General features: G+C 32.6%; 1 protein-coding gene across 1 annotated transcript in view; it reads left to right on the top strand.

The window, feature by feature from the left end:
- Window positions 1-6978: 6978 nt before the first annotated feature.
- The window catches only part of LOC124542020 (putative fatty acyl-CoA reductase CG5065), a 42120-nt gene continuing 23773 nt past the window's right edge, over window positions 6979-25325 (top strand). The window contains exon 1 of the mRNA XM_047119977.1: window positions 6979-7111. The gene's annotated coding sequence lies outside the window, so the exon portion shown is untranslated. The remainder of the gene's footprint in view (window positions 7112-25325) is intronic.

Below are 25325 nucleotides of genomic sequence, written 5' to 3'. Positions count from 1 at the left end.
TTGACACGTGTAGCGGACTTTACTCACCATCACATGACCTTGATAAAATCCCCGCGAGAACGAGGTATAATACAAATCAAGTACATAATATGCTGATGTGTGTCTAGGTTTAAACTCGTTATCTACTTTTATCATTTTTATGGAATGGGTTGGTGGACGAGCATTTTGCCACCTGATGGTAAGTGGCCACCATCACCCATAGACAATGACGCTTAGTGTTGCCCAAATTCAGTCTTGGTCTTGCAGTCTTGGTCTTGTTCTTGCGTTTTTGCAAGACCAAGACCAAGAACAAGACCGCGTATTTTTAGCAAGACCAAGACCAAGACTGATCGTGCAAGACTTGAGCAAGAACAAGACATAGCCTGCAAGACTCTTGCGTGTTGCAGCTAGGACTTAGCGCTATTTCACGGAGTAGTTAGGTGTAACAGTTCGGTGTATAGGTACGCTTAGGAATTCTATGAGACGCAAAAACTGTATCAAAGAATTTGAAAAACTGGACCTATGCGCATTACGACTAATACCATAAACATACCTAAATAGCGAATAAAAAAATATCCATTAAAATCAAACTGAGTGCATGCATAGTTTTGTTTTAATCATCGGCACTTTGATAATGCGGCATCAAAGGTTTTGTACTTACTTCTCAAAGAAATTTGCCGTTTTTCGGAAGTACATGGTTATGATACACGCGCCGGAGGCTTCTTTTGAAATCATATACAACAATCGTTGCCGCCGCGCCGAAATCACAACATTTGACACTATTTTATGGCTGCCACAGGGCGTAGGTATACTCATGCAAAATAATTTCGAATTTGTTTTGAAAACAGGTGTTCCAAAGAATAAATAAGTTTCAGAGTGCTTAGAATGAAAATGAATACATTATAATGATCACGCAAGTAGTATTATGATTACGATAAAATGGTAAGGATAGGTAGTAGATGTCATAATAATTTATTCTAGTAAGTATATATTATAATATTGATTATATGGTTTTAAACTAATTACTGAGGTAATATTATTGTACATTCAATCATTATATTTCTTAAGTTTTTACAAGAAAAAATAGCAAAAAAGTGTTCAAATATCACCCGTTTGATAAATATTGTAGCCACTCTTAAATATATATCTGAAACGTGTACAACTTGCAAAAAGCTGTTGTGTACTGTTATGTTTGATTTGTGTTGTATTTTAGTTTTTATTGAAATAAATGATAAATCGTAAAATTCTTTTATTAAATTTCATATAAGTTGAGGGTTCAATCTTTCTAAACAGATATTCTTCTTTACAATACAGTCAAATTATTGTAATTAATTTGTTTATTACATATTTTAGCAAATGTAAGCTTATTTGCTAAGACATGTAAAAAAACAAATTAGAATTCAGAAGTAACTTTTTCTTAATTATAAGATATTATTATTAAGAAACAGTTACTTCCATGAAAAACGACATATATGTAGGTCAGTTGATTTTTCAAATTACTTATCAAATCTTCAGTAATTTATTAATCTGCTTGATCTTTACTATGGCTATGTTAATTCAAGCTCGCAATTTTCCAATTCTAATACGTTTTTCTAAGATTTAAAATAAACTTTAATAAATAGTAATAGACTAATAGGTAATTGCAAGACTTGCAAGACTCTTGCTGCAAGACCAAGACCAAGACCAAGACTGGGAGTGCAAGACCAAAACCAGGTGTATTGGCGCAAAACCAAGACCAAGACTGGCTAAGTCTCGTCTTGTTCTTGCATTTGGGCAACGCTAATGACGCTGTAAGAAATATTAACTATTCCTTACATCGTCAATGCGCCACCAACCTTGGGAACTAAGATGTTATGTCCCTTGTGCCTGTAGTTACACTGACTCACTCACCCTTCAAACCGAAACACAACAATACTGAGTACTGTTGTTTGGCGGTAGAATTACTGATAAGTGGGTGGTACCTACCCAGACTGGCTTGCACAATGCCCTACCACTCAATAAAGTTACCTAATTGTAATCACTTTTCTACGTTCTTTTTTTATAGTCTTACATGCCTAACAAATTTCAATAAGAAATTAGTCGAAATTTATTAAGGTTTGTTAGAAGTAATATTTTATTTTTACCGGTCGAAATTTTGAACTTAGGACCTTATCTTGGCTTCGAGGCTTCGAACGGCTTTAAAAACTACAACAGATAAGATAACAACGATACAGTAAACTTACATTCCTCATTTCCATATTTGTTTTAATTAAATATATCTTATTTATTCATTAAATATATCTTATACTTCCAGGTAGGATACATTACATACATATTATATAATTGTATTTAACTAATATGATTGAATTTTTTAAATGTTGACAAAGAGTAACCACTGAGTTTCTTGCCGGTTCTTCTCAGTAGAATTTACTTTCCGAACCGGTGGTAGCTTCACTTAATTGTTAAATGACGATTCAAAAGTGCTTGAAATTTGATATATTATGAGTGATCATATAAAACAATTATTGAGAGATCTATTGAATGGGGTGTTGGTTTTTAAAACGTTGTCATGGAATTAAATGATGAAAAATATTTTTAGGAAAACTTTATTTCATTTTTAAATATAATTCCCTGTGTGAGGCCTAATCTCAGTGACCCAGTGATATTTGTAAAACAATCAGACAATGATTGAATAGAGGCCACGAACGGGTCATATGTCATATGCATTGTGTGGAATATAGCGAAGCTTTTGATTAGGTATTACGTTTTGGTATTTGGAAATATCAAGGCTGTTTGATTTATTGTTGGTAGATTATTTTTTGGTTTGGTTAAATCACGTGTTTAATAAGACGATCTAGCTTATGTAGTAGTGTAAAATAAGTCTGTTTTCCGATTTTTTAAGCTTTTCAGGGGGTACCGCAAGGTCCAGTTTTAGCTCCTTTTTTGTTTATTTCGTTTACTTTTACTATACTATTTACAAGAGAATCATATGGTAAGTCCGAACGTTACTAAGTTGATTTGTAATAATAATGTATCCTCTTTTTTACAAACGATGTGATCGAATTTTATTTCTTAAATCGAGAGTCAAAGAGACCATATAAATATATTTATCACTTTCCTATAATATATTAAATAGACATCTGTGTTTTTCTTAGTCGCACCGTAAGGGAGATACACATACACATAGATTAGACCTCGCTCCGCATTAAACGTGATAAATAATTTAAAAAAGAAACAATTTAAAGTTATACAGTAATTATTTCTGAAAAAATGTAAACATTAGAAAATTTACATTTATTTATTTTTGCTTTATTACAATAATTTATTTAATGTACAGTCGGAGTAAGAAAAGGTTCGTCGCCTTAAGATCTATTTTCGTGTGCTCAGTACGAGCGATAATCGGCTTTACCAGAAGGCTACTATTACCTTGATAAATTATATCCTGCATATAAAATATAACAATTCACATTATACATATATTAATCGAAATAAATAAATACATACCGATATAATATTATACCAAAATTGAATAAACGAAAAAATCCAGATACATCCAGATATGTGGAGATATTATAGAGCAGAGATGTGTTCAATTAGTTTCCCTTCATTTTCATAATTAGTTTGGACTCTAAATAGATAAAACAAAAAAGATTTTTATTTCTCATCAAGTACATGTAGAGAAAGATGTACTTTTCTTTAATTTGAATTCCGCGCATCATCTGTCATCGAACGCGCATTGACATACTTAATTTTGTTAGTCATGAAAAATATGAATCTAGAAGCAATCTCGTTACTGTTGTCGTTATTTTATTTTGGTTATTTTCACAGTGTTATGTCATATGGCATATTACTATATTACTTTGGGGTAACGCTGCAGATATTGAATCTGTCTTTATTTTACAAAAGAGAGCAATCCGGTTTATTTATAAACTTGGAGCTATAGACTCTTCGGGATGTTTTTAACAAAGTGGGAATACTCACTTTTGCGTTGCAATATATTTACAACAATATTATGTTTATTCACAGGAACATTGATCACTTTGATAAAATCAGTGATAATCATTGTATGTGCACTAGGAGTAAGGATAAGCTTATAACGCCAAGTTTCCGACTCCGCAAAGTCAATAAATCCTTCTTGGGGTAAGGTATCCGTTTCTATAATAAAATTCCGCAGACATTTATAACTTTGCCGTTGCCTGCCGAACAGAGATCGTTAACGTCGCGTCTCTTCACAAGGTGCGAAAATGTTGTTTTTGTATAGCAATAAGTGAATACAAACTTTTAATTTATCTTTATTATTGTAACATGTGTAAAATTAACCAATAAATCTCTTCTTACCGAGAAACTCAATTGTGTTTAATTGACTGTGTCATCCTAATAAAAAGACAATATCAGAAAGAATGTTATATATATTTAACGATTTAATAAAATTAAATAAACTAAACATATTATACTATTAAATCAACAGTAACATTTTTTACATCAGCTTTTAGGACCCTTAAATGGTATCCAACGCCAGGGACTGTAAAGCCACTTCCTCTGTTCAAATAAGATATCATATACAGTCCCGAGAAACTTCGGTTTTGTTTAAAATATTTAGGTATAGTACGACACAACTTAGATGTAGCATCGGCAAAATTCGTAAAACCGATCACATCCGAATTAAGTACGCTATCCCAAATTATCAATATTTATTTCTTATGTGAATACAATCTTTACATAAACGTAATAACCTGTAATATAACATGACCTAATATATTCGGCAATTTGACACGTCGATTTACGTGCACTTGCTTACTCGCGTTGAACTGACGCCAGAATCTATAGCGACGAATAGCGTCGAATGGCGCGATATGGAGCTGTTTCTATTGGTTGTGTTAGGCAGTAATCGATTTTATTGAATTTGCCGACGCTGATCTAAGTTGTGTCGTACTATATATATAACAAACTGTTTATCTGCATAACTATAAACCAGTTATCTTTGTATATAAAGAGAAATCTGTAACAGAAGCTGTAATTATTTATTATTTCGGTATTTCTAATGTTTGTGTAAATTGGCAGTAATCGGTTTTATTGAATTCGCCGATGCTACATATAATTTGTGTCGTACTATATTTCAGTATGACAGGTTTTGTTTTGTTTTCATTTAATTGTAAACTTCAAGTTGCATCTACATTTGGCGCCAAAATAATGAAACCTTTTTTACATTAAATTCTTAAAGTCAAATCAAGTTTTTTATACATCTGTAGTACCTCTATCTAACCGGCCAGTAACTGTTTATAATTAATTCTTTGTGAAATCGTAACGATTTAGTAAATTGTTATCAAGATTTATTTTCTCATCTATGAGCCTTTGAGAATAATACGATAACCGATCTTTTACGTGGAGCCATCGTCCTATAATCATTGGGATAAAAATCAGCTTACATTATTAACATATAAAATTATTATTTATTATATCAAATAGATTATATATCAGAAATTGTACATCCATAAACAATATAATTAAATAAAAATTAAAATTTTCTAAATATTTATATTAATTAATTTTCTTGTTGGCCTACATAGATAATCCTTACTACAATTAAAAAAGAATAACAAATAACATCTTATGTAATACAAGTTGTCGTTAGCGGCTTCGCTTGTCAGATGTTAAGTATGAAAATCCAGCACAGACATACAGAGCTACTTTTCCACTTATAGTACTAATATATATATACAATTTACAGATACATTTTTTATGCATATATACATATATAAATCTCCTAAAATGTGAATGTTACTTACTAAAAGAGTCGAGATGGCCCAGTGGTTAGAACGCGTGCATCTTAACCGATGATTGCGGGTTCGAACCCAGGCAAGCAACGCTGATTCATTTGCTTTATTTTTCTTTATAATTCATCTCGTGCTCAGCGGTGAAGGAAAACATCGTGAGGAAACCTGCATGTGACAATTTTTTATAGAAATTCTGCCACATGTGTATTCCACCAACCCGCATTGGAACAACGTGATGGAATATATTGTAAACCTTCTCCTAAAAGTGAGAGGAGGCCTTTAGCCCTTTAGAAATTTACAGGCTGTTGTTGTTGTTGTTGTTTGAATTTTACTGAACTAATTAAAAATAATTGTAGCTAATTGAGTGTTTCCTTAAATTGAACGCAGCGGTGCGATCAGTAAATATAATCTATTATATCTGTACTGATATTATATATGTGAAGGTAACTCTGTGTGTCTGTCTTTCACGACCAAACGAATGAACCGAATTTGATTAAATTTACTATTAGGGAAACTTAAACTCCAAGAAAGGATATATGATACTCTTTTGTCTAACACGTCACAAACACGAACCATCCTTAAAACGTCAGCGAAGCCGTGGGAAACAACTAGTTTATATATATATATATATATATATATATCCACAAACAAAACAACGAACTGTCTGTTAAACAGATGATTTTAATATTTTTGTACGAAAATTGTTGGGTTTTAGTGTTACAAATAAAAAAAAATACTGTAAAAAAGATGGTTGCTAATTCAAACTGTTTTATGTTTTAAATTTACAAAATTTTCTACTAAACTAAAATTTACTTGGTGGTAGGGCTTTGTGCAAGCCCGTCTGGGTAGGTACCACCCACTTATCAGTTATTCTACCGCCAAACAACAGTACTCAGTATTGCTGTGTTCCGGTTTGAAGGGTTAGTGAGCCAGTGTAACTACAGGCACAAGGTACATAACATCTTAGTTCCCAAGGTTGGTGGTACATTGACGATGTAAGGAATAATTAATATTAACAGCGTCATTGTCTATCGGTGATGGTGACCACTTACCATCAGCTGGCTCATATGCTCGTCCGCCAACCTATTCTATAAAAAAAGCTTACAATATTAAGAAATAAAATAAATTAGAAGTCGTTTTGAACTAAATATGTTTAAATACGTATTTACAAACAGATGGAAATACAGACTTAATTATATATACGGAGGTCACTTTGACTGATTATACTCGCCAGTATATAGGAGTAATCTTACAATAGAGTTGTATCGCTCATTCGACGTTCAGACGCGGTGAATTGCAGTTGAGTGACGGTACTGAGTTGATTTAATTGAGTTTTAACGAGTTTAGTGAGTGTTGTGTTTTAAGTTCAGTTTAAATAGGTGAGTTTTTTAATTCGAAATTTAAATTTACTTAATTATTTTTTAAATTTCAATGTGATTTTAGGCAAAGGTGTTAATTTATAAGGCTTAAAATTAACAAGTGTTATTTATTAAATTAAAATCTAATATTATTCTTAAAACAAATCGATTATCGATATGATAAATAAATGCGTATCGAGGGTACATATAAAAAGTTGACCCTGAAAATTGCGTAAACAAAATATTTTGTTATTAATAATTTAAAAAAAAAATGTATGTGAATAAGTTTAAGTTGATTGGGATGTTGCGAAATACGGAGTCGGGTCGAAAGGACCAAACGAGTGATAATATTAAATATTCTTATAAAACAACCATTAATTATTCTTATTACTTATAAAATAATATTATATATTAAAACCTTATTTGAAGCGTGCGAACCAAAATTCATTACACTTATATCATTTGATATAAGTGTAATGAATTTTGGTTTAGTAATTTTTTAGTTATAAATATTGAGTTATTAGACTATTTTTTTTATATGACGTCTTCAAAGGATACTTAATTATTTTTAATTTATTGGTTTGTGAACTATTCCATATGACGTTTCACTGTTCGTTTATGACTCATTTCATATGTATGTATGTATTGTTTACTTATAAACATAATTGCAATGCATAATTTTTATCTATCTTTTATCTATTAAATCCAAATAATTATCTAACTCATCAGAAGTATACCCATTTACTTTAAAAGTAATTAAATCTTCAATTTTCAAAATATATACATTTAAATGTTTTAAATAGTGTTTGCTATACGTTTACATATTTAGTTATAAAAATATTAATAATGATTAATAACAATTGTATTATTAATATTAATAATACAGTCACAATCGCCCAAACTTCCTCAGCGATGGTTCCAAGGCAGGTCACTTTCTTACGCAAACGTATGTTACAATATTTTGGACTCGGATTAACAATAAGTTGAGCCACGAATTTATACGCCACTAACTTGACCATAGAACCTCAAGGCCATGTTGGAAATAAGTAAAAAACGAACTTAGTTACCGGTTCTATTCTATATAAATATAATAAAATTTGAGTGTCATTTGTCATAATTAGTGACATGCAAGTTTCCTCACGATGTTTTATTTCACCGCCGAGTGCGAGGTGAATTATAAACACAAATTAAGCACATATATATAGTGGTGCTTGCCTGGGTATGAACCGGCAATCATCGGTTAAGATGCACGCGTTCTAACCACTGGGCCATCTCAGCTCAATAAAAGAGTACTTTTTCAAAAAAATCACTTGGTTTCTCAGTTTCCATCATCTTCTACATATAATAAAATTGGAGTGTCTGTTTGTAATATTAAAATAGCCCAATTTAATTCAATGCATATGTATACACGGTGAATATACCAAATTAACAATTTTTACAATATTTGTCTGTCTGTTTGTTCCGGTTTATCTCGGGAACGACTGGATCGATTTTGACGGGAGTCTCACTGGCAGATAGCTGATATAATAAGGAGTAACTTAGGCTACAAATTTTATTATTATAATAAAATTTTATTTTCTTAATCGCGTACAAGCTCGCGGGCACAGCTAGTAATAAATAATCTTAATCTTTCTAAGTCTGTCTGTGTACGTTGCGATCGAAAACTCGTAAAAGAATATTTGAATTTAATTTGAATTGATTAAGTGTTTAATTTCGTGGGAATACAATATTCAATAAATTATTGATTAATTGAATTGTATGCAATACGAAATAATTTATAAAGGATATCTTAGCGTCAAACAATACTAATCAAAATTGTCGATCCATTTTAAAAGGAGTCTGTGTTTTTAACTAACATGACTGTGTCTTTAAATGTCGAAGATACTACTGAGTTTCTTTCCGGTTCTTCTCTATAGAATCTACTTTCCGAACCGGTGGTAGCTTCACTTAATTGTAAAATGACGATTCAAAAGTGCTTGTAAAAGCCTACTCGAATAAAGTATATTTTGTTTTGATTTTTAACTACAAGCACAAAGGATGTAACAAAATCAAAATAAACTGTATTCGTGTAGGCTTTTTAGTGAATCTACCACCAGTTCAGGATGTAGTTATATAGCAGGTGTTAAATAAAAAAATCTTATTTATCGGTTTGTAGATTTTACTACAATTTATTACTTATTAGAACTATCTACTAGTGCAAGTTCCATTAAAATCGGTTTTGTCATTCTAGATATTAGCCGGAACAAACAAAGAGCCTGTCTCTTAAAATAAAATAAAAAATAAAACATTAGTTAAGTATATGTACCGAATTTAGTAAAACGCTAGTTATTTTAATATTACAAACAGACACTCAAATTTTTTATAGGTTCGTTCGTTATCTACGTATTATTATCAAAAATTAAATTTTTTAACAAATTCAAATGTAATTCGTTTAATTAGCGTCGTATTTCTCAAATTACACGAAAAATGCATTTTAATTGCATTACATAGTTAACAAGCAATGAGTATATTTCATAATGAACAATTTAATGACCACAGATTAGAAATTACAAATGCTTAATTCGACTCTAAAATTAAAAAAAAAAAAAAAAAAAACGAAATATGAATTTGTGTCAATGTGTTATATCTATAAAAAAATATGATGTATCATATCTCTTATCTATCTTAACATATATTTAAATTTTATATATTTAATTATCATTACATAGTATAAAAAAAAGTCGCTTACCGCTGTCTGTCCCTATGTATTCTTAGATCTTTAAAATTACGCAACGGATTTTGATGCCGTTTTTTTCAATAGATAGAGTGATTCGAAAGGAAGGTTTTGGTATATAATACATGGACAATATATTAAAGAAACACTGATAATTTTAGAAGTTTCTAATGTGATGTGGCAAATAAACAAATTTTGTAGTATATTTAGTATTAGTATTCGACGCGGGCGAAGCCGAGCGGATCGCTAGTATACAACAATATAATGTTAGTAACTTAGATTTAAAATCTTTCGTAGTTCAATGTTTCAATTGATGTAATGAAAATTATATATTGATCCATTTTCCCGCCAATACGAGACATCTGTCAACGTTCTTAGATTAAAAAGACATTTCTTTTTTAATTTTATTTCAAACCAACAAACAATGAAATACATTATATAGTAATAATAATAAACAATAATACATACATCGGCTGATTTTCTATTGATACTAATTATACAATTATGAAAATTTAGAATGGGCATCATAAATAAAACCATATATAATATGTAATATATACAATCAAATTAGATCAATAAAACAAATAAATAAACTTTCGGCTTTATAAATACTAAGTATAGTCTGTGTGTGTTAGATGGTAATCTTTTATTTAACATAATAAAACTCTTTGGTCAAAAAGTATTTTTTTTTAATTTTGAATTAAACTGTTTTGTTTTTTCGGTTATACTAGCGTTGTATCGGGATTATTTGTAACGTTTGTTATTATTTTGTTTACATATAGTATTAGTTGCACTTTTCTTTTGTTTTATCTTTTAATATAATTATATTTATTTATATAATTGATGTCAGAGCTAAACTAGTTTTGAACCTCTCATTTTCTTTTATTGTATCATCAACAAAGCAAAAGTTTAAAGGCTGCCGAGCGATGTACTGAACCTAAGGCTTCGTCACCCCTTTTAAGTTTCTTGGAAGGGTCAATATGAATATTAGTAATTTATTATGTTCTTTTGAATAAATGAAAATAATGATATATTTATCAAGATCTGTTTCTATTGCATGATATTACAGAGCAATTAGAAAATTCCATTGAATATGAATGGTAAGGTTTAACTTTATAATATGATAGTTCCACTATGAATATTGTTTAAAAGTAGTCTCATAGTGGTTTACTGTCAAATATTTTTAATTAGGAAATGGGTATTTGGAAGATTATATGATAAATGCATGCACGCTTTTTCCAAAATTGGAATAGCGTGGTGGAATATGTTCCAAACCCTCTCCTTAATGGAAGAGGAGGTCTTATCCCAGCAGTGGGAAATTTACAGGCTGTTACTTTATATACAAAAACTTTCCTCTCAAATCACTTTATTAAAAAAAAACGCATCAAAATTCGTTGCGTAGTTTCAAAAGATTTAAGCATACACACAAATGGATATAGGGACAGAGAAAGCGACTTTGTTTTACACTATGTAGTGAAGAAGTGTTCTGCATAGATGTATGTTTAATATATCACCAAAACAGCTAATAGTCACTATCATGAATGTTGCCATACATAAAAAAAAAACAATTTAATATTATCTTTAAAACCGTAGCTACCTCGTTAGAATATTGTATCAATAGAATTAATTATGCAATTACATAAAGATAGCAATTAAATTTGCTGCCATTCCATAACAATTATAATTGTTGTTTACGTAATGATGGAAAAATTTGTACTCACTCAATGTTTCATTTCGTAAATTGTAACAGATTAAGTAAACGTTTGCGATTTGACATTACTGATGCTTTTTTTTACTACTGGTAAACAGATATATTCATTAATGCGCAAAGTGAAGACTAGAAAACGTCAAAATTGGGACGTTTGCCTTTAGTCGTTTTCATTATAATTATACCAGTAATACGTATAAAAACATCTAGTTATCCCTTTTACTTATTGTTCTTATCAAGCTATCCTTTTTACTTGTAACTAAAAGTAAAATAAACAGTCCCCGGCGCGGCACACTTTTTTCTATTGTTTAGTATGGGTATAACATATCTGTTTATTACAATATCACTGGATATCATCATAGTCATCACTACATAGTATAAAATAAAGTCGCTTTTTCTGTCCCTATATGTATGCTTAAATCTTTAAAACTAAGCTACGGATTTTGATGCGGTTTTTTTTAATAGATAGAGTGATTCGAGAGGATAGTTTTTGTATATAACACATAAACAATATAGTAAAGAAACATTGATAATTTTATAAGTTTCTAATGTGATGTCGTAAGTAAGTAAAATCTGTTGTATATTTAGTATCAGCATTACATCCGAAGCCGGGGCCGGTCGCTAGTACTGTTATAATACGATTTGTTATTTCAATTATTGAAAACTAGTTGGCATCCGCTGCTTCGCCCGTGTTTTAGCCTTTCTTTTTTAGCATTAAGGTATAGTACGACACAACTTAGATGTCGCATCGGCAAAATTCGTAAAACCGATCACATTCGAATTGAGTACGCTCTCCCAAATTATCAATATTTATTTCTCACGCGAATATGATCTTTGCACAAACGTAATAACTTGTAATATCATATGACCTAATATATTCGTCAATTTGACGCGTCGATTTACATGCTTGCTTTGTCTGACGCGTGAATCTATAGCAACGAATAGCGTCGAATGCCGCGATAGGAAGCTACTTCTATTGGTTGTGTAAATCGCCAGTAATCGTTTTTATTTTCATTCCATTGCATTTTCCGATGCTATATCTAATTTGTGTTGTACTATAAATACCTCTTACTTTATACCAAGTTTATAAAATTGGTTCAGTTGTCTGGCTGTCAAAATGTAACAAATGGACAGGCAAAGGTACATTATTATTTATAATAATAAGTATAGACTATCAAAGCTATAAATGCCTTTCAAGCGGATAGAAGGTATGTAGCTTGGACGCTGTTTCTACCTATGTGGGATTGTAGGGAGTGAGGTACGTTTTAAAAAGAATGATATTTCTTTAATAACTTCGAAATCAAAATAAAAACGTCTGACATTGGGTTACGTTCGATGACAGCTGTTTAGTGTTACCATAATTAAAAAAAATCCTCTAGTAAGGAGGTGTACAGATACAAAAAAATAATGAAAAATTAACCTATTTTAGGATCCATCCGCAACTAAATTTAGACCCTATTAAAAAAGGAGTATCTATACCTAACCTGTCTAAGAGTCTACTTATTTCTCAAAAGCCAATGCACCTGTAAAGCCTGCAAAGCCTTCCGTATTCCGGATATGATGAGACTTCAGCCCGTTGACTATATATGCCATAATATATATACAATTGAGTATGCTAAGTCGATATGACCCAGTGGTTAGTACGCGTGCATCTTAACCGATGATTGCGGGTTCAAACCCAGGCAAGCACCGTTGATTCATGTGCTTAATTTGTCTTTATAATTCATCTCATGCTAAGTGGTGAAGGAAAACATCGTGAGGAAACCTGCATGTCACAAATTTCATAGAAATTCTGCCACATGTGTATTCCACCAAGCCGCATTGGAACAGCGTGGTGGAATATGTTCCAAGCTCTCTTCAAAGGGAGAGAAAGCCTTTAGCCCAGCACTGGGAATTTACAGGCTGATGTCGTTGTTGTTGTAGATACAATTACCAGTTAAATGCGACTTTATTTATACATTTTACCCCCTTAGTTTCGTAAAATCCGATTCTTTGCAGATATCTACGCCCTGTAAGGAACCTACCTGGCAAATTTCAAGTTAATATGTGTTATAGTTTCAGAATTTTTGTGATTAATCATTGATTGATATTTCACTTTTATATACATAAATGTTTACGTCATAAATATATACTAAAGTAAGTAAAGTAAAGTAACAGCCTGTAAATTTCCCACTGCTGAGATAAGGCCTCCTCTTCCATTAAGGAGAGGGTTTGGAACATATTCCACTACGCTGTTCCAATGTGAGTTGTTGGAATGCACATGTGGCAGAATTTTGATTAAATTAGACACATGCAGGTTTCCTCAAGATGTTTTCCTTCACCGCCGAGCACGAGATGAATTATAACACAAATTAAGCACATATATAAAGTGGTGCTTGCCTGGGTTTGAACCCGCAATCATCGGTTAAGATGCACGCGTTCACCACTGGACCATCTCAGCTTCAATATATAGTAACTATAAACATATAAGTAACTATATACTTGGAATTATTGTGTTATATTCCGGTGTGACAATATAATTACACTTATAGCGTTCGGTTTTTCCTGTTGCTCAAACGTTTCGAGTGTACGAGAAAGTAAAAACCGTGACCCTGGGTCAAGAACGAATAAAATTCCGTGCAACACACACTACGCCTGTAATGATATGTTACTCTAACACTTATATGTACGTACACAGTGTTGCGTAGAACATAAATATAGTACTTTATAATGTATAAGAAACAAGAAAAAATCTGTAGTGTCTGTAATTGCGAAGTCGGGGCGGGTTGCTAGTATTAATATTATCAAAAATAAGTAATATTGTCTATGTCTAAATCATATACACCGGTTTTCATGGGTACGCCACTCTGAGGTCCCGGGTTCGATACCCGGCAGAATCGATGTAGATTATCATTACTTTTCTATGTTGTCTTGACTTTGGGTGTTTGTGGTACCGTCGTTACTTTTGATTTTCCATAACACAAGTGCTTTAGCTACTTACATTGGGATTAGACTAATGTATGTGATCTTGTCTCATATTTATTTTATTTTTATATTTGAGAAGGCTCATAAACTGTGTATAGTCTAAATAATAACTAAACAAGCCTAAGAACTCAATGTTGGTAATTATACAACAACTACCCAGGAGAGGTTTGCCACATAGTCCGAGTAGGTTCTGACTCAGAGCCTAGGTGTAAATTTGTCAAAATTTGAGGCATAATTTTTTTCTATTGGTTGAGCTATATATGAAGCCTCACATCAATATATTTCAGTTTAAAAATATATCTCAATAATAAATTACCTTAGTTATTATAAACGCTTTGCGAATAGGGGTAGTATGTTTCCACTGGCAGACCTATATCTTATTCTCATAATATATGGTTACGATAGAGTGATAATAAGTTAAGTATAGAGACTGGGATTATTGTATAAAAGATGTACACAGCTGATCACAGAATTTCAAAAGGGTTAAAAATTAAAAATAATTTCCATTTTTATGCTGACCCTCTTTACAAAATGAATCACACTTTGACGGTGGGTGTGTCTGTACATTAATCTTTCGTAATATTGTTGCGAAACCGTCATACCTTGACCATAAACTACTGGACTGTTTTAATGGATGAATATAATAATAAATAAATATTGGACAACATCACATACATTACTCTGATCCCAATGTAAGTAGCTAAAGCACTTGTGTTATGGAACATCGGAAGTACGGTACCACAAACACCCAGACCCAAGAAAACATAGAATACTAACATTTTTTTTCTATTAGAAATAATTATAAATATCCTAAATATTAAACATTCCTTTCACCCCCAACGTGCAACCGACTAAGTGTGTGACAGTGTGTTACCTACCAAGATGTGCACAATGCACCAAGCAACTATAACAATTAAATCTCGTATCGATAAGTCGTTCGTAAGGAACGAATTCGCTCGAACGTTATTTCAACTTATTACCTTTCAAAATTGCACTATATACAATTCCATACTATTTTATCAAGCTAGATTAATCTTATTTCTTAATAAGATATACGTACATGTGTTTTAAGGTACAATAAATTATATGTAATTTATTGTACCTTAAAACACACTGCCTCAAGCACAGGCATATAGAATCTAGCCACAAAATTTGAATTTAGAACTCTCAGAACTTCAAAATATAGATAAAATATATTAGTTCCGATTATAAATTAACGTCTATATAATATATAGTTATTTATATTATAACAACAAACATACATCTGTATGTACATGTATAAACACAAGGAGACGTGAGTGGACAGTTAATAAACGACTCAATAAATTCTTCATATGTAACCGACAATAACGGATGGCGTCTATGTTGGCTTTAAATCATAAAGCTCGCCATTCACTAAAATTTATATCAAGCGATAGTTTTGTTTATAAATATTATTATTATTAATCGACAATATTTTAATTTGAAATATTTGAGTTCATGAATCAGTTAAGAATTTTCAACAAAATGGCGGCTATCGATATATGACTGGTGGATTAAAATTTAAAATATAATACAGTTGCAAATCATTTGTTTTCAACCTAAAAGTATTTGTTGATTTAATTTACTATTTTGTTAGTTTTCTTATATATAAAATTGTAATCTTTATACACTTTCCATTTTTTTTAATTTGACTCTAGTCATTTGTCCTTTTAAAAATATATATTTTGTTTATCTGTAATTGATGTGTTAACAGAGAACATAATATTGCATTTTTTTTTAATAATAGTGGCAATACTCCAAATTAGATAGAATACCTGTTGACTTCCAAGCAGGATATATTAATTTAAATAATTGTATTTAACTAACATGACTTTGTATTTTTAAATGTTAAAAAAGAGGAACTACTGAGTTTCTTGCCGGTTCTTCTCGTTGGAATCTACTTTCCGAACCGGTGGTAGCTTCACATAATTGTTAAATGACGATTCAAAAGTGCTTGTAAATGCCTACCTGAATAAAGTTTATTTTGATTTTGATTTTAATTAAGGAATTACTAATATACCCATTTTTCCCTCCTTTTAAGCTTATTACTCCTTTTTAGAGTGTGGATAATAGCCCAAGTCAGATTCGATTGAATGACATTTTACATAACAGTTTTTTTTTTTATTAATGCCAAAAAGGCACAGATTATATCGGCAATGTCACGACTTCAACAACAACAAGCCTGTAAATTCCCACTGTTGGGCTAAAGGCCTCCTCTCCCTTTGAGGAGAAGGTTTGGAACATATTCCACCACGCTTTTCCAATGCGGGTTGGTGGAATACACATGTGGCAGAATTTCTATGAAATTTGTCACATGTAGGTTTCCTCACGATGTTTTCCTTCACCGCTGAGCACGAGATGAATTATAAAGACAAATTAAGCACATGAAACAGCGGTGCTTTTCTGGGTTTGAATCCGCAATCATCGGTTAAGATGCACGCGTTCTAACCACTGGGCCATCTCGACTCTATCACGACTTGACTCAAATTAATTTTGAAGGCATATAAGTAGACGATTTGAACCCATAACCTAAATTTACATTACAATTTGGTCCGCAAACCATTGCGTTATTGATATTTCAATTGGACATGTATTTATAATCTGTAATAGGTTTGAGAAGTTATTATAGCTGTCTAATTAAATTAATTAATATTGTACGTGGAATTATTTATGGGTCAACCTTGTATATTGGGTTTGGTTCTAATTAAAAAGTTTCACAGACTATAAATGTTTCACGTGACAATGTTCAATAGTCTTTCTGGTATCTCACTAGATTCATAGTTATTATCTACTATTTTTATCTGCACTTATAGTACGACACAACTTAGATGTAGCATCGGAAAAATCGTAAAACCGATCACATTCGAATTAAGTACGCTACCCCAAATTATCAGTATTTATTTCTCATATGATCATTACACAAACGTAACTTGTAATGTTATATGGCCTAATATATTCGTCAATTTGACATGTCGATTTACATGCACTTGCTTTCACGGGTTGAACTGACGCGAGAATCTATAGCGACGAATAGCGTCGAATGGCGCGATAGGGAGCTATTTCTATTGGTTTGCCGATGCTAATTTAAGTTGTGTCGTATTTTACCAGTTTTCGTTCTAAACTTCTATCACCAAAAGTCTGTAAGAGATCCCTATAAGCGATAAGACCGGCTTTGCGCACCATTTATTTATTTTTTGTTTCTTGAATGTACCTAATCACTTATTAATAGTATCCCTTAGTGCCCTTCCCTATTTTGATAGTTTACTTATGTTTACAACTAGCTATGCCCGTGACCTTGTACGCGTTTGAATTTAACAAACAAAAAATAATTGTAGCCTAAGTTACTTACTATTACATCAGTTATCTGCCAGTGAAAGTTCCGTCAAAATCGGTCCAGCCGTTCCAGAGATTAGCCGGAACAAAGAGATAGACAGACATACAAAAATTGTAAAATATGTTATTTTGGTATATGCACCGTGTACACATACAGATGTATGTAAAGATTGTACACATTTCGAACGCTTTTTTTTAATTTTACTTCTGTCATTTGAAACTCTTCAAAAAGGTTAAGTTTTGTGTATCTCTAATTGATGTGTTGTGCACTAAAGTATTTAAAAAAAATGCAATGACGACTTCTTAGAAACTAACTCGATGATCTTTGCATTAACGATTGTGAAACAACCGTGCTATGCGAGAATAACTATAATAAAGAATAGGCTATTTGACAATGCGAAAAATAAATTGTGAATTATTGTAATCAGTGTATATTATGAGTTTAAAAATGGCTATTTACTAACGAAACTTGAAAGTAATACTTAATTTATTCAAAAATCAATAAATAAAAATGCATTTTTTCAAACGTTTGTCACGTGACACAAAACGCTCCTGATTGGCCGGGCTTAGGATGAAGTCACTTTCTTGTAAACCTTGCTTTTCTACTATATATACCACAAATTAAAATACAGCAAAGTCACGTCACCGACCCCATTGCAGCGCCATATTGTCCAAGTAGCGTTATTTAAATATGGAATTTTTAATATGATATTTTTCGGCAAATATGTACTAGAAATTAAAAAAAAAAACAACTTTTACTGGGTTCCTTAACCTCTACTAAATAATATAAAATGGATTTTACAAAACCAGTCAAATAGCCTATTCATATAAGCCATCCAGTCATACCATACAATAAGAATATCTTTGTAGCAATATTTAAGTGAGATTACAAATTAACATGGAAATTTTTATTATTACAGTTATTAAAATACGGGATACTTACGTGAAATAAATATAACTAGTGACAATGGTAGGGGTGAAAGTGACAATAGTAGTGGTGACCGGTGTTTACGCAGAAAACGTACGAGAAAGGAGGTAGTCCGATACGGACACTTCTAACATTATCAACATCTACCCGCAAACTTCAGTCTCGTGAACAAGACATTCGTAGATTATGTCGAAATATCGAGCTCCACCAACTAAATATAAAAAAAAAACAGGGAAAATATCCCGTATTTACTAACTGAAATAATAATTAAGTTTTTTTTTTATGGAATAGGTTGGTAGACGAGTATATAGGTATACCATCTCTTCCATTGAGGAGAAGGTTTAGTAGTTCCGTCGATTTAAAATTTAATAATTATTTTTTTGATGAATAAAAATTTTAACAAAAAGAAAAACCGACTTCATCCAAAACACCATTTTAAAACAAATGAATATACACTAAAAAGTAATTAAAATAATTGCGTATTGAACATATTTTTAGAGTCCTCCTAAGTAAAATGAAATGAAAAATATTAGACTACTTAAAAGTCTATTTACGATTATATAATGTAGTTATAATTATTGCTATATTTGGAGTCGGTGTCAGCCAAGAAAACTACCTATCAAACAAAAAATTTTTTATCAAAATCGGTCCACCCAGTGAAAAGTTATGAGGTAACAAACATAAAAAAAAAATACAGACGAATTGATAACCTCCTCCTTTTTGAAGTCGTTTGAAAAGGTCGAGCAACGTGCGATACAAATGTTGATAAAGAATGCGTGTATTGACTTCCGGAAGCTTGTTACTTTATGAATATTCAGTACAATTGGCACCGTGAGTGTTCACAGCGATTACACGTTAAATTAAAAAAAAAGAAAATTGTGCAAAATGGTTCCCAGAACTCGTATTACATAAACAGTGGTCATGACACACATCGCTCGTTAGGCAACTGCTTTTTTATCCATTCATCAAACTATAACCTTCAGAATTGCTTAACATTAAGTGATTCGATCACATCCTATTAATTTGAAGAAAAAACTCACTGTAGGCCACTTTTTTTTATGGTATAGGTTGGACAAGCATATGGGACACCTGATGGTCACCATCACCCATAGACGCTGTAAGAAATATTAACTATTCCTTATATCGTCAATGTGTCACCAACCTTGGGAACTAAGATGTTATGTCCCTTGTGCCTGTAGTTACACTGGCTCACTCGCCCTTCAAATCGGAACACAACAATACTGACTACTGTTATTTGGCGGAAGAATAACTGATGAGTGGGTGGTACCTACCCAGACGGACTAGCACAAAGCCCTACCACGTAGGGCGTAGTAACGTATACGTATTTTTCGTCAATCATGAACGACTGAATCAAAATATTCTTATATAATACTAACGAAATATTATTTCAATCTATCTAGTAGGATTCAGCCAGAGTTTATAATGTAATCGCAAAAGAATATATTTATTTACGACATCACTTTAGAAACCTCTAATATTATTAGTGTTTATCTACTATATTATGCGTGTATTATACATAACACTTTATTTTGAATCACTCTACCTATTAAAAAAAAACCGCATCAAACAAAAAAATCCTTTGACTTCTTTGATTCCTTTATTATATTATAGAAACGGATACCTTGCCCCAAGAAGGTTTTATTGACTTTGCGGAATCGGGAACTTGGCGTATACTACAGTACCATAACAGTACTTCTCATTGCTACATTACGGCTTAAGGGCAGGAGCTAATGTAACTACAGGCACAAAGCCTATATCTTAACCCCAAGATTGGTGATGTATTGGCGTTAGACGGTGACCACTGACCAACAGATGGTCCAAACGCTGATTACCTCTGCCATAAAAATAACCCAATAGAATAGTCATATTTAATTTAAAGCACCACGTTCGTAGTGTAAATTACACCAAGATTCCACCTCGTAAAATGATGATTAAACAGTGCTTATAAGAGCCTACTTCAATAAAGTATGTTTATTTTGTAGTTTGTTAGTAAAAAACCAGGCAAGTGCGTTTTAGACTCGCGCACTGAGGGTTCCGTACCACCAGACATAGATACTTTTAGTGCTACAAGATATTCCTTCATGCTAAATGTAAAGAAAACTATGCAAGTGCGCTTTAGACTCGCACGCTGAGGGTTCCGTACCACTTAAAGATACTTGTACTACATATTGCTTCTTGACAAAATTAAGATTCAAGGTCAACAGAAGAACCTTATAGCTTTTGATTCTCTTTGCGAATTTACAGGAAATATCACATAAACAGCTAATTTTTTTGATTGCGCCCACGAGGAGTGGAGTTTTCCACAGCTTCCTGCCGAGATGGCCCAGTGGTTAGAACGCGTGCATCTTAACCGATGATTGCGGTAAACCCAGGCAAGCACCACTGAATATTCGTGTACTTAATTTGAGCTTACAATTAATCTCGAGCTTGGCGGTCAAGGAAAACATCGTGAGGAAACCTGCATGTGTCTAATCCCATACAAATTCCACCGACCCGCATCGGAATAGCGTGGTGAAATATGTTCCAAAACTTCTCCCCAATGGGAAAGGAGGCCTTAGCCCAGCAGTGGGTAATTTACAGGTTTTTTGTGACGACCTCCGTGGTCGAGTGGTGTGTACACCGGTTTTTAAGGGTACGCCACTCCGAGTTCCCGGGTTCAATTCCCGGCCGAGTCGATATAGATTATCATTAGTTTTCTATGGTGTCTTGGGTCTGGGTGTTTGTGGTACCGTCGTTACTCCTGATTACCATAACACAAGTGCTTCAGCTACTTACATTGGGATCAGAGTAATGTATGTGATGTTGTCTCATATTTATTATTTATTATTTTATTTGTTATATGCGTTCCTGAGACAGTCTGCTGATGAACATGCGAGCAAACTGTCAAGGAAGTGATCGATCGTTTTTCCTTTAAATATACGGAACCCTACAAGCTACAAAATCAACACACTTTGCTTACCTCTTTATACGTCATATGTCGATGTATATGAAGTAATTTATTCAATACTAGCTATAACCTCGACTTGCGTGCGTGGATGTCCGTTTGTGTCGAAAATTTTAGAATAATTACTCATTCAGGTAGTAAAAGGATCGGATTGGCCGTGTACCATGTCTGGTCAGTTCCTTTACCATTTTATAATAACCTGAAATGTGTTTTTGAAACATAAAGCATTTGATTAATACTTTTTTTTATATTACGAAGATATACCAGCATTCTACTTAAATAAATATAAATGTATGGTATTTAACTAAAACAAATCCATTATCCCCAATTTTTGTCTAGGGTCCCCATCGGAAGTCCCACCTCCCTAGGCAGTTGTTCTGCCTAATATATAATCCGACACCAAGCAAAGATAATTATTTAAAGAAACATCATTTTGTTTTCGGAAAATCGTAAATAATAATATTAACAAATAATATATGCTATATTGGATATTTTGGTTACGGCAACTTAAAACCAAGCAGTTATTTTTAGAATCAAAACACAGACGAAAACCCGATTTTATTATTTCCGTATATATATAACACAAAGCCATGATATGATGTCATATTTAAAATAAACACAAACACAGTTTCGTTTACATATTTGATTTATCAGTTAGTGCAATTTTGGAATGGTAACGAGGATTAAATATGAGCTTTGAAAATTATCTCGAACTCGATACGTAATAATTGTTTGTTTGCTGACGCCTTATTTAAATATAAATAAAAATGAATCTTGGCTAAAATTCCCATAATTTCCCTGTCCAGTCGCAATTCCAATCCAAAGAAATGAGCCCACTACTGGGTTAAGGCCTCTTCCAAGGAGATGGCTTGGAACATATTCAATCACGCTGCGCCAATGCGGTTGGGGTACACAGGTAGCAGAATTTCGTTGAAATTAGACACATGCAGATTTCCTCACGTTGTTTTCGTTCTTCGACACAAATTTTAGTACATGAAAATCCAGTGGTGCTATCATGGTTTTGAATCCGCATAGATGGGTTAAGATGTACGTATTCTAAATACTGGGCCATTTTCAATAATTTTACAGAACTTTGCTCAATATACCTGAACTTCTTGAGTAGGGAAGACCTGGTAACCCAAAAATGTGTCCGCTGTCCCCCACCTCCACACGGGCGTCTGTGCTCAAAGCACAGCGGTATTTCCAATCGGAGAATTATTGTCCCAAGATTTTTTGAGGGTTACGTACACCGAATAATCTTTTAGATGATTAAATATACAGAATAGATAAACTAGCAGTACGCCGTTCAAACTATCTAGTTTAATATGAACCAGTGGCGTAATCCAAATATATATGTATATTGTTTGATAAATTATTTAAGGATAACGTTGTTAAGGCACTTTGCCATCTAGTTTTCTGTCATCTATGATTATTTTGATTGAATTTGCATGTAAATCTTGTAAACATATGCCTGAAATGTTATTAAGGTAAATATGTCTTCCGGTGTAGCATATGATCAGTATCTAGACATCAGGAAAGCTCTATCGGCCTCCTAGTACTACAATATACATACGAGTATATAAAGAAGTGAGAAAGACGATATATGTAATAAATTCGATGATGATTAATTTTAAAAATTTAATCATGCTAGCGGCCCGTCCCGGCTTCGCACGAGTGGGCATAAGACTTTTTTATACCTTTTTTTCTTTCTTTTCCGACATGTCTAACAATTGTCGTTCTATTTCAATTTATTTACATAAATCCTTAATAAATTATACCTTAACCTTCCTTACGAATCCCTACGTCTATTGGTGCAAACCGCATGAAAATCCGTTCAGTAGTTTTGGAGTTTTACGTGAAAATACAAACAGACAGACGCGGGGTCTTTGTTTTATAATATGTAGTGACTATCTTTTATAATTGAGTTAGTTCCTTGTTGTGACTTTTGTAGCGCTGATTTGACATTTCAAAATTAATAGCCAATGCGGAAATCCTGCCTTTGATATCACTTCCGACAAGCCTGGACGCCTTTGTCGTAAGTTCTCGTTTGTAATTTCAGATCACATACTTCAGAGATTTGTTATTAGCAAGTTTTACTTCAGAAATATTTATCTGTGGTCAAAAATTCACTTGTTCAAACAGAACTGGAAAAAACATCTCGACAAAATTAAAATTGGTTTGAAGGGTGAGTGAGCCAGCGTAACTACAGGCACAAGGGACATAACATCTTAGTTCCCAAGGTTGGTGGCGCATTGAAGATGTAAGGAATGGTTAATATTTCTTACATCGTTATTGTCTATGGGTGATGGTGACCACTTTCCATCAGGTGGCCCATATGCTCGTCGGACAACCTATACCATCAAAAAGTGCGTTTAGTATTTCGCTTGAACCTTAATAATATATACTAATATTGTAAATGTGAAAGTAACTCTGTCTGTCTGCCTGTTGTTCTTTCGCTACGAAACCGCTGAACCAAAATAGGTATGAAGCAAATTTGAACTCCAAGGCAACATAGGCTACTTTTTTTGCCTAGCACATGACAACCAACATCCATAAATAGAAGCCGCGGGAAACAACTAATAATGACATAAATAAGAATAATATAGAGATTTTCTTTGTAAATTTATTTAGAAAAATTAAGGGGTATTGTTATTTAGAGCTGAGATAACCCAGTGGTTAGAACGCATGCATCTTAACCGATGATTTCGGGTTCAAACCCAGGGAAGCACCACTATATATATATGTTCTTAATTTGTGTTTATAATTCATCTCGTGCTCGGCGGTGAAGGAAAACATCGTGAGGAAACCCGCATGTGTCTAATTTCGTCGAAATTCTGCCACATGTGCATTCCACAAACCCGCATTGGATCAACATAGTGGAATATGTTTCTAACCCTTTAATGGAAGAGGAGGCCTTAGCTCAGTAGTGTGAAATTTACGGGCTGTTACTATACTTTACTTTTTACTTTAAGGGGTATTGTTCTCTATGTTGTCCTTAACACTCCAGATCCAGTGCTGTTCGAAAAAATCCCAGACTCAACGAAGTTCGTTTCACCAAACAATTACCCGTTCTTGCATCTCTCTCTTTCCTTCCCTCTATCGCATCTTTCATCGCACATTCTAAATTTATATGCAGATTCTTACGTTGTACAATATTCTATCAATACATGACGTAATTTATTAAATTAATTATAAGAGCAGGTTCTATAAGAATGTCAGATTGTTTTGTTTTTTTTTTATTAGTAACTTAGCATTTATTAAATTGAATAATTTATAAATAAGCTTTAGGAATCATATGCGTAGGATTCTGAATTTTAATTTGAACATATACGAAGAGAATTTGTGACATCGGAATGCGGATTTTATTGAGAAGTTTTTATTAGAAAAATGGTTTCACTATTCTTTTTTGTGTTCATTCTAGAATTAAATAGATTAGGCTTTCGATGCACGGGAAACACTATAAATAAATACTGGACAACATCACATATTACTCTGATCCCAATGTAAGTAGCTAAAGCACTTGTGTTGTGGAAAATCAGAAGCAACGACGGCACTACAAACACCCAGACCCAAGACAATATAGAAAACTAATAAACTTTTTTC

Source organism: Vanessa cardui, chromosome 29, assembly GCF_905220365.1.
Source record: "Vanessa cardui chromosome 29, ilVanCard2.1, whole genome shotgun sequence".
Lineage (NCBI taxonomy): Eukaryota > Metazoa > Arthropoda > Insecta > Lepidoptera > Nymphalidae > Vanessa > Vanessa cardui.
Note: the sequence above shows the minus strand (reverse complement) of the source record. Positions and strands in the feature narration are given on the sequence as shown.